The following is a 17,500-nucleotide window of genomic DNA, read 5'->3' as shown; positions in this document are numbered from 1 at the left end:
CGGGATCCCACCGCCCCAAACCCGAGAGCGGTCCCGCAACGCGCCCGTGACGCCAGCCGGCCAAAGCCTTCGGCATCCCTCGACCCTCCCAACGGGGCCACGGCCTCACCACCGGGGCGTCCCAGAGCGACGCCGGCCTTCGGCCCTCGGCCCGCACGCCACCGCGCCTAATCCCATTCTCGTCCGTTTCCCAATCCTGTCTCGCTCCGGGGAGCACCGTGCACCGGTGGAACGACCCCCTCGTTGGCCGGGCGGTCCCCCCGGCCGCAATCCACAGGCGCCAGCACGGGAGCGCCCATCCATCCGCGGCCTGGCACGGGACCGGGTGGAGGGCCGCACGCTCACAGGGGATGGGGAGGGGGCGCGAGACGGGCCGCACCACCACCCCCTTCCCCCAGCGCACACCGGGGCGACCCGCGGCCGGGGCACGCAGCGCACACACGCGGGCGCCCTTCACAGCTGGAACGCCGGCCCGGCCCGGCGTGACCCTCCCCCAGAGTTCAGGGGGGAGGCGCGGACCACGTTAGGCGAAGAGTGGCACTCGGCCCCCACCGCGGGGGCCGGCGGACCGCTCCCCCCCACGGCAGGGGAGGAGGGAACTCTGCCCACGCACAACTGGCAGCCGCAGGGGCGGCGGCTGACGACGCGCAGAGAGGCGGCGGGCTGGGGGATCCGACAAACCCCAGAAGAGGACACGCCTCCATGATCGCTAGAGAAGACGCTTTCTCGCCGAAGGTGGATCGCCCCCGACCCCCGGTCGCCCCCGTAAGGGCCCTGGGCGGAGGCGTTCAGGCACGCCCCGGGGGAGGTGTGGGGGGGGTCTGCGGCATGGGGCAAAACACGCACGGTTGGCGACTCCTGAGCGTTCGCGGTCGGGGCCCCTGGTCCAAAAGCCCCCTCACTTCGAGGGGAACACTCCCCCGTCGGTATGGGAGAGGGGTCACCGAGGCAGACCAGGCCGGTGGCAGAGGCCCCCCACGGGGCCGGCCGGCACCACGTCGCCGGCCCAGCCCCACCACGATCGCCCACACGACCGTGCAACCACCCCCCCCTCGGGCAGGGTGGGAAGAGCACAAGCCGTGCGCTCGCCTTTCGAAGTCCGCCACGCACACATCGTGGGGACGCCGAGACAACGCCCCCCGCCCGCCCACGCAGCGCAGGAGGATGCCTCTAGGCTTGCCCGCCTCGACCCCCCCACAACCCCAAGCACGCTGCTCGAGGGTGTACCCAACGCAGCAGACGCTGCAGCGGCGACCAGAGGGGGACGCCGGGAACGAGGACGACAACCACCGCTCGGTTTCGGGCACCTTGGAGAACAACCCGGTGCGCTCCGGGGGCACCACAAAAGGGCCACACAGACCCAGCGGCCGCGCGCCAAACGGGGCGCGCGACCGGGCGGGCGGCACGGCCCCGCACCCGTCCGTCGCGGGCAGGGGGGACCCCGGCCAGGCAACAGCCACACAGGGCGAGCGAGGGCTGCCCGCTGCGTCAAGAGGACTCACGACCCCCCGCCAACGCCACGAGGCCGAGGGCGGGGCGACCGCGGTCGGGCCGGATAGTCTCGCACCCGCGCCTCCCACGCACCGCCCACAGGCGGGGAAGGAGAGGTGAGGTGCCCGCGGGCAGAACGAGAAGAGCGGCCACCATTCACCATGAATGGACCGTCCCTCGCCTGGCACGCGGCTCAAGGCCCGGGAGAGCGCGACGTCACCACATCGATCAGGCCCCGAGGACGGGGAGGGTTGGGGGAGGTCAGTCAGACCGGCGAGGACAGCGATCGGAGGAGCCCGCTTCAGCCTCGCCAGCCCCGCCTCCCAAGCACAACCCAAAGACGAGGACCGCCTGACACGCAACGGCACAGAGCCAGCGGGGTAAGGGGGAAGGTTGCCGCAAACCTCCCCCCCTCCCCCGGGTGCCGTCTCTCGAGGGGACAAGAGACCAACGCGAGAGGCGGGCACCACCGTCGGGACACTCCGACGCCCTAGAGCCGGCGCGCGGGCCCAGGCGGTCAGCTCAAAGGGAACAGGGCAGGGCGCTGGATCCCCAGGAACCCAGAACCCTGTCCGCGTGCGGAGGCCCAACCCCTCCAGCGACAGTCGCCGAAGGACAGCGTGTCAGTACTAACCTGCAGGCGGAAGATGACGATATGAGGTGATCAAAAACACCGCGCAGGAAGACGGGGACCGAGCCACTTGAACACGCCTGCCCCCACGACACTCGACACGGCCACCTGTCCCCAGCAGGTCCCCAGCGCCAGCAGACAAGGGGCACTCAGGGACATCTGGTCGGCCCCCGTGGCGTAGAGGGCCAGGGAGGCCCTCACCGTCCACGCGCGCCACCCAGGGCCCAGCACGGGGACTTGTGGAGGAGAAAACATCGGGACGGGACCGCCACGGCCCACGAGCGGCCGCGGGCCGACAGGGGTCGCCCTCGCCGGCCACCCAGGGCCACCCAGGGCCCGGTCCCCGGCCCCAGCACGGGGACTTGTGGAGGAGAAAACATCGGGACGGGACCGCCGCGGCCCACGAGCGCCCGCGGGCCCACAGGGGTCGCCCTCGCCGGCCACCCGCGCCACCCAGGGCCCGGTCCCCGGCCCCAGCACGGGGACTTGTGGAGGAGAAAACATCGGGACGGGACCGCCGCGGCCCACGAGCGCCCGCGGGCCGACAGGGGTCGCCCTCGCCGGCCACCCAGGGCCACCCAGGGCCCGGTCCCCGGCCCCAGCACGGGGACTTGTGGAGGAGAAAACATCGGGACGGGACCGCCGCGGCCCACGAGCGCCCGCGGGCCGACAGGGGTCGCCCTCGCCGGCCACCCGCGCCACCCAGGGCCCGGTCCGCGCCCCCAGAGTAGGACTCGGAGGAAGCCACGGACGACTGGGTGCCACTCACAGGGCTGTCCCTGCCTCCCGAGCGGGAACCAGGGAAAATGGGTAGGAAAGGCGAGGCCGAGGGAGAGGGACACGCATGCACGGGACGGCGGCCGGTCGCCGGACACCCTCCTCTCCCGTCCGCGTGTGCCGTCTCCTTCCTGTCCCCGCGGGGTGGGTCGGGTCTCCAAAGCGGCCACAGCGTGCTGGTCGACCTGCCCGGGCAGCCCCGCAAGCCGCCTGGCTGGCTGAGCCTGGAAGCGCGGCGACAACGTCCTCCCGCCACACAGCCCTGCAGGCCCAAGCTCTGCCTCCCAGATGTCCCAGCCGGCGTCCCGGCACGAACCAGATGGCCCCGCGAAGGCTGCTTGCTTCCCGGAACTCAGCCTCGCTCGCATCGGGGACTGTCCCCTGCTTTGCCTGCTGCACCGAAGATTCAGAGGACAAGAGACTTGTAGAAAAGCGGCCGCCAGGTGGAGCCCGACCACAACCGGCGCCAGCCACCAGAGGTCTGCTGCAAAACACGGGGCAACCCTCTGGAGCCCATCATTTCAGAGTCCAGAAGGTCCCCCGGGGGCATCAAACACAGTCCCCCTACTCCCCACGGAAGCCATCGAAAAATGACGGGTCAGTCTAGGGCCACGCCACCCTGAACGCGCCCAATCTCGTCTGATCTTGGAAGCTAAGCAGGCCCCGGCCTGGCTAGCACTGGGATCAAAGAAAGGATGGGTCGGCCCGACCACCGACATCGTCCACCAAACCCGTCTCTGCACAGACCACAACATAGCCGAGAGACAGACAGGCAGAAACAGAAAGAGAGAAAGGGAGAGAAAGGAAAAGAACAGAAAGAAAAGAGACGGAGAAACAGAGAGAGAAAGTCAGAAAGAAGAAAACAGTAAATAAGAAAAGACAGGAAGAGGGCACGGGGAAGAAAGAAAAAGGAAGGGAGGAAGGAGATAGGAAACACAGAAAGACAGAAGGAAAGAAGAAATAAGGAAAGAAAAGACAGGCAGAAAGAAAGAGAATGAGAAAAAGGAAGGAAGGATGGAAGCAGAAAGAAAGAAGAAAGAAAGACAGACAGACAGAGACAGAAGGAGGGAAAGAAAGAAAAGAAAAAGAAAGGAAATTAAGAGAGAAAAAGAAAGAGCACGGAAAGATGGAAAGAGAAAAAGATAGAGAGAAGGAAGGAGAGAGACAGTATAGAAAGAGACAGAAAGGAAGAAGGAAGGAGAGAGAAAGGAGAGAATGAGAAAGAAAGAAGGTAGGAAAGTAGAAAGGGGGAAGAAAGATGGAAAAAACAGAGATAGAAACACAGGATAACAGGAGAAAGGAAGAGAGGAAAGAAATACGGAAGGAAGGAAGGCAGGCAGGCAGGAAGGAAGACAGGAAGACTGAAAGAAGGAAAGAACAAAGAAGTAAAGAAAAGGCAGAAGGAGGAAGAGAAAGAAAGAAAGGGGGGGGGAGAGATGATAGGATGAGAAAACCTTTCTGTCGTGGAATCATAAAACCCCTTCCTATCTTAGGATCATGAAACCCAGGGTGGAACTATGATACACTTCACATTCTCAGAGCACGCCGGCTGGTGAAACAAAGAAAGAAGTCAGGGACAGAGAGAACACATTCACGGGGCCTGGCCGGGGGCCAGGGTGGGGCGGCCCGAGGCTGTCGCCAGAGCCATCTCTGTGGCAGGACGTCGCAACACGCCTACCGGATTTTCCCATAACGCTCGCCCGCCGCCAGGTGACCCCCGTCATCCACCGATCCAAGTGTCAGCCTGGAAAGGACGGGCTCCCTCGTGGGGGGAGGGAGCGTGGGGGCGGGAGTGGGTACACACTGGGTCGCAGGCCTCCTCCCGGCCCCTCTCGGACCACGTCTCTCAGCCCTCGGGCACACTCCCCACCACTAGTCGACCAGAGAGCCCCCGGGGGCGGGGGGCCGGAGGGGGGCGTCCACGGCAGGGAGAGAGGACAGGGACCCATCGGCCCGTGCTAGATGCCACGGGTGGAGGCAGGACCTGCTGAAGACACACGAACAGTACGGAGAGGTTCAGAGCGGGGCCTAGGCGCAGCCACTCACGATGATCTCACAGTTGGACTATCTGTCACGGTGGACCGAAGCGCATGAAGTGGGCGCTCCCGGAAACGGCGTGTGTGTGTGTGTGTGTGTGTGTGCCTGTGTGTGGGAGGGAGAGAGAGAGAGAGAGAGAGAGAGAGATGGGAGAAGACGGTCGGTACATTCACTCACTCCTGTACCCGGGCCAGTCGTTTCTCCCGAAGGACAGAAATCCATAAAACACCCACGTCTAAAGAGTGTTTACACAGAGCTAACCCTAGGTCGAATCAGTCTGGAGTCGAGTGCGGGGAATCCTATGGTCCCAAACTGGGACTCCAGTCCCGGCCCCATAGCAAAAGGGGGTCATTTCTCAGAAAACGCACGCACACAGAATCGGGTAACGTTTATACAATTTTATACCGTGGTAGTGACTTCCTTCCCCGCCCCCGTGTTCTTAGGATCGGTCTCACTACATAGTACTTTTTTTTTTTTTTTCTGAGCTTTATTTTATTTTATTTTATTTTACTGTCATTTCGTTAGAGATGATGGGGAGGGGTGGCGGGGGAGCAGGGCATAGTTCACTCACTGGAAGCCTCAAACTCCTGGGCTCCAGCGATCCTCCTTCCTCAGCCTCCCAAATCGCTGGGGCTACAGGCGTGTGCCACCATGCCCGGCTAATTTTTTTCTATTTTTGGTAGAGACGGGGGTCTTGCTTTTGCCGAGGCAGGTCTCGAACTCCTGACCTCAAGCGGTCGGTCCTCCTCCCCGCCTTGGCCTAGGATTACAGGCGTGAGTCACCAAGCCTGGCCTGGATCGGTTTTTAATAGGTAAGGTCTACGAGACATCCCAGTCCAAACATCGATTCGGTGGGTCTCTACAGGACTCCGGGCGGAGATCCGATCTGGGGTTTACAACGTGGAGAATTAAGGCCTGGCTAGCAAAGAGCCCAGTGACTGAAGAGGGACGATGCTCGTCAGTCGTACAGAGCCTGAAAAGATGCAACACGGGGAAACGTTTCCAGGTTCCTCTCAGAAGAGGATGTCAGATGAGATGCCGAAACGAAAAGAATGGGTTCAAGCCAAAAGGAAAAATAGATAAATAAGTCAATAAATAAAACTACGGGAGACAGCCAGGAGACACTGTTTCCTCAGAAATGGCTAGGAAGCCTCCCAGGATAACCTGGATAGCAGCATATGTTCCTCCTCCTCCTCCGGCTCCCTCTCTTGTGTTCGTGTTTGTTTTCTGTAAACGCCAAGATGGGGCAGGGGTGGGGGACACCACGCCGGTGGGCGAGCAGATCACCCTTCCCACCACAGGAGGGAGCACACACACACACACACACCCACCCCGGGTCATGACTCTGTAGTTCCGCGTGAGTGAGGTGAGGCCCGGAACGGTGCTAGTAGCTTTCCAAGTGGTCAAAAAGAATGCACAATAACTGGACCGAGGCCTGTCTGGACGCTGTAAAGGCCCACTTGAAAACTTATGCTTGCTCGCTAGGTGACCGATGTCCGCTTGACCTATGTCTGTAATTGGAAATACGTACCTTGCGGAGATAAAACAAAGCAATTAACTTGTAACTAAGTGTTTAAACTTTCCAGCTGCCTGTCGTAAAATTGATTGTGCTTGCTTAACGCCTGAAAGAATGTTCCTTAATTGGAGCTATCTGTTTCTGTAAACCTGCTCGCTTAAAGACTGTAACCGAAACGAAACGGGGGCCCGAGGCTGGTCCCGGACCACACAGCTGCGGAGTAGGTGGTATAGTGTTGTTTCAACCGCCGTGCCTAAAGTCACGGAGCTCTAGCTTAGGATAGTCTGAAACCTTCCTGCTTTTTTCGGCTCGGGGCCATTCTCTGTACCTGTACCCTAACAGGGCAGGGGGTGGTCGCTGGCCAGCTAATGTGGACTCATGACTTGGCTCAATTCGGTCTCTAGGTTGTCCTGTCTCGCACTCCGTACTATAACAGATGCCACACCGGTTCAACCCAGCTCTGAAGGAAAGAAATGCCGAGCGTTCCACTAGCCGGAGGAAGGCAAAACGCACCTCTGCCTTCCTCTGAGGGCACGTCTGAGTGAACGGGTCGTTCTCCCTGCCCGTCACCCCAAGCCCCTCATCCCGGACCCCACCACACCCGGCCTTGACCTCCTCGGCCCTGCCCACCAGGCCCCATCATGGCCTCTGGAGCCTGGGCTCTCTCTCTCTCCAGGCACTGGCACTGCCCCCCGCCCCCACCCCGGGACCTGAGATCCAGGGCCTCTGTCTCCCAGGCCTCCCAGCTGTCTTGACTTGCGGACTCAGTGCCTGCTCTGCCAGAGAGACCTCTTGCTGCGGGGTGGCTCTCAGTGGCTGCATCTCAGCGGTCTAACGTGTCCCCCACCATCCACGTGGCCGCCGGCGTCAGGCTTCGGTGCCGTAGTGCCACCCTGCCTCCCTTCCGGGGGAATCCCACGCTGCCTCAGGCCCATTATGACCTGGAAGAGGCTGCACCTGTGGGGTCTGCCCATTTCCACTACCCCCCCCCCACACACGTCACCCCCCGGTCCCCCCATAGGGGTTAGGAAGAAGGCAACACTTTCTGGTACAAGGGTTGAACTGAAGGGGCGAGTGAGTGGCCACCTGGCAGGGGCATCGCAACAGATGGCTGAAGAAGTCAGCCGCCGAGTGCAGAAATGTCACGGAACTTGGGGTGCCACTGCCTTGCTGAGATAGGGCCAGGGCAGGCTTTAAAAGGCTAAAATTCTGCCTGCCTTTGGTACGTTAATACAGAACCCATGGTCCTTTCTAATTTTTGATTCCCGGAGAGGCAGGAAGTATTCCAAATGGCCACGCCATGGCTTTTCTAAATTGCCCACAAGGCCTTCTCCGACCCAGCGGGTCAGGGGTTTGCTTTGGTGTTACATCGTGGTAAAAGAGACATCCCACAGCAGTGACCATGTCCATCGACTCCGTCGGCGCTCTCAGGCTCGTAGTCCCACTTTTCAGACAAGCCTGGATGGCCACTCCGTGTCACTCTTTGCCAAATGCCAGCCACTCTCCTCCCCGCCCCGCATCCCCCATTTGGCCACCACAACTCTTCATCCCCAGGCGCCCTCCGGTAAAGTGTGCTCCTGTCTGTACACCTACTCCGTTGGGGGCGGGGGGGGGGGGGGCGGGAGGTGGCACAAGAGGTGGCTGGTGGCCGGAGCAGGCCCGCCACCTTGAGTGTGTGGAACAGCGCTGAGGATTTCCTAAGGGAAGAAAGAGGGTGGGGAGAGCGAGAGAGCATCTCCTCCTCGTGAACCTCACAGATGATTGAGGACAAACAGGCCTGCACGGGGAGGGGGGGGGCAGGGAGGGTGCCGAGTCTGCACCAGAGAAAATGGCTTTGTGGGGGGGTGGGAGGGGAAGAGGGCAGAAAGATTTTCTGTCTTTTTAAAACTTCCCCCAGGCTTTTGGGAACTTGCAGCCCGGCCTGCATCCCTGAGGCACGTTAACTCTTTGGTTATAACTCCAGGTGGCCCCCAGGGTGGGCGGCCCACAGAGTTCAAGGGATTTCTTCTCAGCAGAGACGGGACCTTTAGAACAGCTAACTGCAGTAATTGCCTGAAGCTGAGAACCAACCCTCCCTCCTTTAAAACCTCTGTATTTCTGCCTAGGCCTATGTTCACGAAATTTGGGGGTTTGAGACTGAGAAGCTCTACCCTATTTATTTCCTCCTTTGTCAGCAAAGTAGACTCTCTGTTTTCTTACTCCTCATACCGCTTGTCCTCGTTATTCGGCCTCGTGGACAAGCAGCTGAGCTTTCGGTCACAAGTCCACACCCCAGGGTGGAGGGGTCCAATCCACCCCTGTCCAGACCTGGGCCCTTCCTGCCTCCCTCTCGAGACGATCTGTTTGGCAGCCCAGCCGCCTTGGACTGGGCCACAAGGAGGACACAAAGTAAAGACCCAGCCCCCCCGCCCCCCCCCCACACACACACACACACACGGCAGTGGCGGTGGGTGGCAGTTCTCCAAGGGTTTGGGGCTTTTCCTGAGGCAGGAGACGGAGGGGACTGATTTCTTTAGAGCTCCGTCCCCTCCCCCATGCGCTGTGCCGCCTGGAAGCGGCAGCTCGCGGGGCGGGGTCGGGGCTGAAAGCGGCTCCGCCCGAGAGAAGCCCGAGGCGGCTACGTGCAAGCGCGCATGCGCAGTCAGCTCGCGGGGCGGGGTCGCGGCTGAAAGCGGCTCCGCCCGAGAGAAGCCCGAGGCGGCTACGTGCGAGCGCGCATGCGCAGTCAGCGCAGTGAGTGGAGGATGGGTGGAAAACGGCGGAAGGGCTCCGCCGGGGGCCCGGCCATCTGTGCGGCCAGGCTAGGGGTTTGCCTCTTGGGCCGGGAGCTCGTACCCCGCCCCCAGCCCGCAGGCAATCCCGAGGGGCAGAAGCACGACTTGCTGGGCACCTCCTCGGGCGAAGCGGTCGCGGTGGCTGGGTTACGTGGGGCCCAGACGAGTCTCTGGTTCTGGGAGCGGCACCTCCCCCACGCGCCTCTCCTCTTGGGCCTTCACCCCTCCCCCCCCCCCCCCCCCGCTCCGGCCCCAGGGGATGGGAGGAGTGGGGGGCAGGGAGACGACCTCAGGGAGGAGCCAGACCAACTGAATGAAAGCTTTTCATGAACTCGTGTGTCTTTGCCAGGGAAACACCATTTCTGGAGTCTATGAACTAAAATAAAATCTTAAGCCGCCCCCCGCCCGCCACCGCCAGCTGACCCGTCCCGTGGTTGGCCCAGGGAACCCTAGAAAAACCCTTAAACCTGAGCTGCTGCCCCGCAAGGACAGGGGAAGTCAGACACCCCTCCCTGATGGAGTCAGATTTTATAACAATGAGATACTGAATGTCCGACGGGCCTAAGGCCAGGCAAGACAAAGCTTAACGCATATCTAGCAGGCCAACCGTTTACTGAACTACAGGGCACTTGAGTTTTGGGTAAACTGTCCAGTGGCTTGTCTGTGATTAGCAGACCTCCTTACCTTAACTGAAAACATGATGCAAAGCCTTTAGGCAGAGGTTCATTTATGTCATCAATTGCAAATCAAAGAATCTTTAAACCCAGCTGTAAACCTGTAAACACCGCACCCTCCCTCCCCCGCCCCCCCCCAACTGCCAGATGTCCTGCCTTTTCAGCCCAGACCAATGTACCCCTTCCATGTTTTGATTTGTGATTTTACATGTAATTCCTGTCTCCCTAAAATGTATGAAGCCAAACTGTAACCCACCCCACCACAATGGGTCCGCTTGCTCAAGGCTTCTTGGGCGTAGCTCTCTGGGCCATGATCACGGCCGTTGGGCTCAGAATAAAACTCTTTAAATTATTTTGCAGTGATTTGGGGTTCTTTTCCATGGACGAGTCAATCGTGTTCACATTATTTTAGCCTTGGGAGCTTTTTCTTTTCTATTATGTCTGATCCTGATCGCTAGCCAGGTATTCATTCATATTTTTGGTTGGTGGTGGTGCTCAAGCTCGTCTTTGTACATCCCAGATTGGCGTAAGCCACCGTGAATATGTTTTACACCTTCCAAGAGCTAGCGCTTATTGCCGTATCATAACCAGGGCTCGCAGCAATTTTTCTTTTTTTTTTTTTAAAGCTGCTTCCACTTTCCACCTAGGTATACATACGAGTATCCCCTTTAAATGAATGCTTGCATCGAGGAACCAGGAAGTGGGGGTCTCACTCTCGCTCGGGCTGGTCTCGAACTCCTGACTTTGAGCGATCCTCCCGCCTCGGCCTCCCAGAGTGCTAAGTTTACAGGCCTGAGCCAACGCGTCCGGCCTGTGTCCATTCTTTAATGTTGTGTGTTGCTCAGTTATGAAAAGGCAAGGGAACATAAAATCCGAGTTTTAGGGATGACTTATAGGCTCAGTATTCTTTTTTTTTTTTTTTTTTTTTGCCTCCTCTAAGCCTATGTGAATATCAAGGAGGGTAAAAAATTCAGTGTTCTCAGTTCAGTGCCCAACCAACCTCTGTTTCCAGAGTAAAAATTGAGCATCCTATTACACCTTTATTTCCCTTTGGTATGCTAAGGCCCAACTCGGCAGAGAGGTCACTGTTTATTCTCTTGGCTAAGATCACATGTGCCATAGTCTGTCTGCTTTGTCTCCTTTAGGGGTAATCATCCAATCTTACCCGGGCCCCTCACATCCTCGTGACAATAGGCCTCCTTGGTTTACTGAAATAGAAAAGACCGGCTCATCAGCAATGTTTGATCGGTTGCTTCAGAAACAAATGTTGTTCTGCTTTCTTTACTATGTTTTTTTTTTTTTTTTCCTTCTTTCTTCCGTCAGACCCAATCCGATATAGGTGGGAGAGAAGGTAACCGGAGCCTCTTGAAAAACCGAAGTGAACCAAAGCGAGCTCACAGATTCAGATAGAAATCAGGAGGAAGAAAAATTGAGAGATAACATGGATTTTCTGTCTAGCGGGTGTTCTCACACTTCAATTTTACCAGAAGCGTTAGGTAGGATGACGATGACGATAATTGTGACAAACACTATTCTCATTGGACAGATAAGGAGGCAGGCTCAGAGTGACGAGTAACCTGGGCCTAAATAGATCGCTAAGAAGCATCATAGTGTGTTCCTTGGTTACGCTGTTTTGTGAAGCTCAAAAAGTTTGGGGTGCGCGTGCGCGTGCGTCCATGTGCGTACGCAATCATAGGTGTTCTAGTAAAACGGATATGAGGTAGGATTTCCCATACCTTCAATGATTTCATGTCCTGCAGGAACATAATGTTCCGGGATCAGGTTTTTATTCTGCCTTCTGTGCCACATGCTCAACATGCCTGTGACTTTACAGCCGAGACTTGCTCAGGGGGAGCCCATTCTCATCTTCTGGGAGGTTCTGCTAATCTTTAAAAGACAAGGACATAGGAAGATGATCCTATAACAACGACTGTGACCACGATTAAAGGCTTACTGTTTACCACGCGTGCTTCTGTGGGCTTTGCCTGCATTTGCTTTTTCACTCTGCACAATATCCCTGTGGGGTAGGCACCATGATTTCTGCATTTGCAGATGAAGAGGCTGAGGCTCAAGAGGATGTATGACTCGCCAAGTTACCAAACACGGAGTGTCGTCCAGGTAGCCAGTCCAGGCCCCCCGGCTCTGCAGCCACTCTGCAATGCTGATTCTGAGCCTGACCGTTTCATCACTGGTGGCTCCCTGAGAACCTTGACTCGGCCCCCTTCCTCAGTTCACTTGGGAAACATATTCATGTGTGTGTATTTCTCTCCTTCCCTCTCCCACCCCCCCCCGTTTTAGTTTTTATTATTTTGAAAAGTGCATAGAACGATAAAAACTTTAAAAGTAGGAAAAAGCTTACGGAACACATAAGGACACAGAGAAAGAAAATATCTGTGTACAACAGTGCAACGCATTTGTGTTTTAAGTCGTGGTGTTGCAAAAGAGTCCAAAAGTTTAAAAGAAAGAAAAACAAACAAACAAACAAACAAAAAAAAAAAAAAAAGCCAAACCACCATGGAAAAGTTTATGAAGTGAAAACACTTACAGTAAGCTAAGGTTAATGTATTATTGAAGAAAGAAATTTCTAAAGGTAAATGTCGTGTGGCCTAAGTGTCCAGGGTTTATGAAAACCTACAGTAAGTAATGTCCTAGGCCTTCACATTCACTCACCACTCACCGCCAACTCACAGACTCACCCAGAGCAACCTCCCGCCCGCCCTGCAAGCTCCATTCACCGTAAGTGCCCTGGCCAGGTGTCCCACTGCACAGAAACCTATTAGACTGCATTTCTTCCCATTACTATCAGTAGTTGTACATTTCTTAGGACTGTAGGCCTACGATACACCTCCAGGCATAGTTAGGGGTTGGGAAGAGGAGGGAAGAGGCCATTCTTCATTTATTTTTTTTTTTTTTTTGTTGAGACAGAGTCTCACTTTGTTGCCCAGGCTAGAGTGAGTGCCGTGGCGTAGCTCACAGCAACCTCAAACTCCTGGGCTTAAGCGATCCTACTGCCTCAGCCTCCCGAGTAGCTGGGACTACAGGCATGCGCCACTATGCCCGGCTAATTTTTCTATATAGATTTTTAGGTGTCCATATAATGTCTTTCTATTTTTAGTAGAGACGGGGTCTCGCTCAGGCTGGTCTCGAACTCCTGACCTTGAGCAATCCACCCGCCTCGGCCTCCCAGAGTGCTAGGATTACAGGCGTGAGCCACCGCGCCCGGCCCATTCTTCATTTATTAATTGGGTAGCATGGGGGCAGGGGAGGCAGTTTCCTCCTTCTCCCCCTCTTGTTTTTCTTTATTCCTCTCCCAGTTCCCCCTTCCATCGTCTCGATGGATTTGGATGAGACGTAGACATTTTCTACGTCAGGCCTTAATCATACCGAGGGAGCAGGAGAAAAGTAAGCCGCCTACCATGACACGATGGAATGGAAGTTTGTCAGCCATTGACTGCTGTGGCATTCCGACATTTAGTGTCTTCAGGACATTCTATATTTCTGCTATCCCACTAGAATATATCTCCTCGATCACTACTGTGTGGCCACATCCCAGCTGTTTCGTGAGCCACCCTCAATGTTCGTGACGATGTAGTGTGGGGACTCCCTCCGTCTGGTGCCTTAAACTCGCACATTTGGGGTTTTGTATCAGGATAGCAAAGCGATCACCTTTAAATAACCTGGCTGGCCATGGTGGCTCATGCCCGTGATCCCGGCAACTTGGGAGGCAGAGACGGGAGCGTGACTTGAGCCCAGCAGCTGGAGACCAGCCTGGGTAACACGATGAGACCTCATCTCTACCAACAAAAAAAAAAAAAAAGAAAAATTATGGCGGGTGTGGCAGCATTTGCCTATAGTCCCAGCTACTCAGAAGGCTGAGGCAGAGAGGATCACTTAAGCCCTGGATTTGGAGCTTGCTGTGAGCTACAATCAGGCCAAGGCGGCCTGGGAGAGGACAGAGTGAAAGAAATCCTGTCTCAAAAAAAAAAAAAAGAAAAGAAAAGAAAAGAAAAGAAAAGAAAGAAAACAAGACCGATAACACAACACAACTTAGAAGACTTGGTGTTACCGAAAGCTCGGCCACTTGCCCACGAGGCCGAATAACGAGGACAAGCTGTTTGAGGAGGAAGGAAAGAGAGAGTCTATTTTGCCGGTAAAGGAGAAAATAGGGTAGACCTTCCCATCTCAAGCCTCCGAATTTCCCCGAACATAGGGCTAGGCAGAAATACAGAGCTTTTAATGAGGGGGGGAGGGGTTCTCAGCTTTAGCGTTGATTGTGGTTAATTATTTCAATCGTCCAGGCTCTGCCAAAAACAAAGCCTGTGAACTCTGCCGGCCGCCCACCTGGGGGGGGGGGGCGGGGCAGGGGACCACTTGGGAGTTTTAAGAAAAGATTTAACCTGCCTTGGGGACATAGGCCAGACTACAAGCTCCCAAAAGTGGTGGTGGTGGTGGTGGTGGTGGTGGGGAGCGTAAAACGACAGAACGTCTTTCTGTCCTTTATTGGTTTCTCCTTTTTCCCCCCTAGGTGCCAAAAGACCTGAGACTGATGCCGAAAAGAAATAGGTACAGGCGCCCACGTGCACACACAAAGATATACGATCGAATACATCGTGTTGACAGTCGGGGAAACTGGAAGATGATGGGGAAGTATCACGAGCAACTTTGTATTTCTTCCAGGACAGGAAAATGGACACGAAGAGAAAAATTCATCGTTCTCGGCGTAGGATAAAAAGCCACATCTTGTTACTTAATATAATTCATTCTGTGATTTAAGTTTTTATACGATATGATATTCGATAAGCCTAAAACACAAGATAAAAGAGAAACAAACAAAAGGGAAAAAATAAAAATAAAAAAGACGACGGGCAGAGGCCTACGGTCCCGGGAGGAGGCAGAGAGCGGGAGGAGGGGCGCCTCCCGCAGACAACAGGGCGGGTGGGCGGAGACCCGCTAGAGGCTAGGGCTGCCCCGGGCGGGCCCAGAGCTGCGGGCCCGGGAAGAAGAGGGTGGGACCGTCCGGACCGTGCTCTCCTCCCCGCCCTCCACACCTCCCGGGAGTCAGCTCTTAAACTCCCAACGTCACCTGACTTTCCGGATCCCGAGGTCTGATCAAAGTGGCCGCTAGGTGACACCCAGCAACCGCTGCCGGTGTCATCCTGAAAAGAACGGACCCTATGACTGACGGGGGTGGGGCGCACAGTGGGTGGCCCGGCCAGCTCCCCTTCCTCCTCGGAGCGGATCGGATCATCTGGAACTTTATCCAGAGAGGAGAGAGTGCCCCTGGGTGTGTGCTAGAAGCCGGAGGGTTGGGGCAGGGACCTACCCAAGAGAGAAGTAGAGTACAGGGAGTTTCAGAGTTGACCCACTCACCATCTCGCCCTGGTCAATACAAGAGTGGCAATATCTGTCACCGTGGAATGAACACTTGGTACCGAAGACCTTTGTCTATGCTGGCCCCCGTATGCCTAGGGGGGGGCATGTGGCCAGAATCTGACATCCTAAACGTCTTCGTAGAAAGAATTTGGGGGTGGGGGTGGGGGAGAGAGACAGAAAAAGAAAAGAGAGGGGGAAAGAAATGGCTGCCACAAAACTATCAGAACAGAGAAGCGACCGATAGGGCCTATCTGGTTAAGTTCTTTCCCTACCCAGAGAACGACTTGACGTAGCTGACGTCACTGCAGTCAGGCCACGTTCCGGTGGACACAGAGAGTCAGGGATAGAATTTCACGCTCGGCACTGTCTCTCGGGACAGCGGGAAGGTGGAGGGTGGCTGAGGGTTCTATGCTCCTTTATCACACACCGTCAGGTAGGTCAGGTAAAATTGAGGACAGATTTCCAGTGTTTCGAGAAAGGAAGAGCACTCGTGCAGGCCATCTATCTGTACGTGGGAGAGTGTCCCCGAAAAGTGGCTTTCAGTGCCGGGATGTGCCTAGGCCAAGAAGGTACACGATCCTGAGTGAGAATGGTCCGTCCCATCGAGTCAGTCGGTAGGAGGCCACCGGGTCGAGACGGAACTGCCCCCCCACCCGCCCCCGCCCCCGCCCCCGCCCCCGCCCCCGCCCCCCAGAGCAGACAGACTCAGAATGGAGTCACTCGGTGCCAGTGCCCTGCCCGGGTGCCCCATCATTCAACCGAACTGGGAAACAGGTGGGCTTTCCGACCCTCGGGAGGGAGCTTCACCGGCGGGCGGACAGATCAGAAGGGGCCCGGCTCCCTTGAGCGGGCAGGCTGGGGACGGTCGGTGGGGTCTCTTGACAGGAGGCACCACGGAACCCTTGAGGCAATGTCGGGGGCACCTATGTTGCGGTCCAAAGCTAGCGTCCGAGAAGTCGTCCCGAAAGCATGATGGCGTCAACAAGTCCCCTCCGTTCAAGAAACGAGATTCATTTCTAGAGGAGGGCCACCCCCGCGGGAGGACCGTAGGCTTCCTGTGGACATTCTCTTCAAAAGGCAATTCACTCAGCGGAGTGAAAATCGGAAAAATCGCTGTCCTCTGACGCAGCTGCAGAGAAAAGATGGCACCAAAATCAATGAAACACACACACACACACACACACACACACACACAAACACACCTCCTCCCATCTGAACGAGCACTCCGGACGGTCACATAGGGAGAGCGACGGGCTCTCTTCCCCCCCCCCCTGTGGTTTTCTACCTTTCGTTGCGGTTTTTTCCCTCAGTGGATAGAGGAGGAGACACAGGGGGCTCAGCCGGCATGCGAGTGGGTTTATCATCCTCTGTGAGTATCAACACGCGACACCACCTAAGTGAAGGAACACACCGGTGTTTCACGTGATGTGGCTCAATGCCTGGCAGATACGAGCCTTTGCAGGCCTCCTCGTGATCGACAGGACGTCGCCTTGGACACGGACACATCTTGTCCCTCCCTCCCGAGGCGATAGGCGGTTCCGTACCTCCTCGGGGCCAGGGCACAGTCTGCCTAGGCACCTACAACACGTGTGGCAACAGCCTCGATGGCTCTGCCATGAGAACGAACTCCCGTGGCACGGGGGTGGGGTGGGGGGGGTCGGGTGCTGAAGAATTCAGCTGAGTGAAGGAATGCCACGGGATTCAGAGTGCCATCGGTGGGCTGAGAGGCGAGCAGGGCGGGCTTTGAAAGGGTAACATTCTCCCTGCCTTCCGTCTGGCTGTGAATACAGAACGTACACGCCAGGCGGGGTGGCTCACGCCTGTAATCCTAGCACTCTGGGAGGTAGAGGCGGGTGGATCGCTCAAGGTCGGGAGTTCGAGACCAGCCTGAGCAAGAGCGAGACCCCCATCTCTACTAAAAATAGAAAGAAACTATATATCTAAAAATATATACAGAAACAGTATCTAAAAATATATACAGAAAAATATTAGCCGGGCACGGTGGCGCATGCCTGTAGTCCCAGGTACTCGGGAGGCTGGGGCAGTAGGATCGCTTGAGCCCAGGAGTTTGAGGTTGCTGTGAGCTAGGCTGACGCCACGGCACTCTAGTCTGGGCAACAGAGTGAGACTTTGTTTCAAAAAAAAAAAAAAAAAAAAAAAAAATATATATATATATATATATATATATAAAAATATATACACACACACACACACACACACACACACG

The sequence above is a fragment of the Eulemur rufifrons genome, unplaced genomic scaffold (assembly GCF_041146395.1).
Source record: "Eulemur rufifrons isolate Redbay unplaced genomic scaffold, OSU_ERuf_1 scaffold_195, whole genome shotgun sequence".
Taxonomy (NCBI): domain Eukaryota; kingdom Metazoa; phylum Chordata; class Mammalia; order Primates; family Lemuridae; genus Eulemur; species Eulemur rufifrons.
This window is presented reverse-complemented; position numbering follows the sequence as displayed.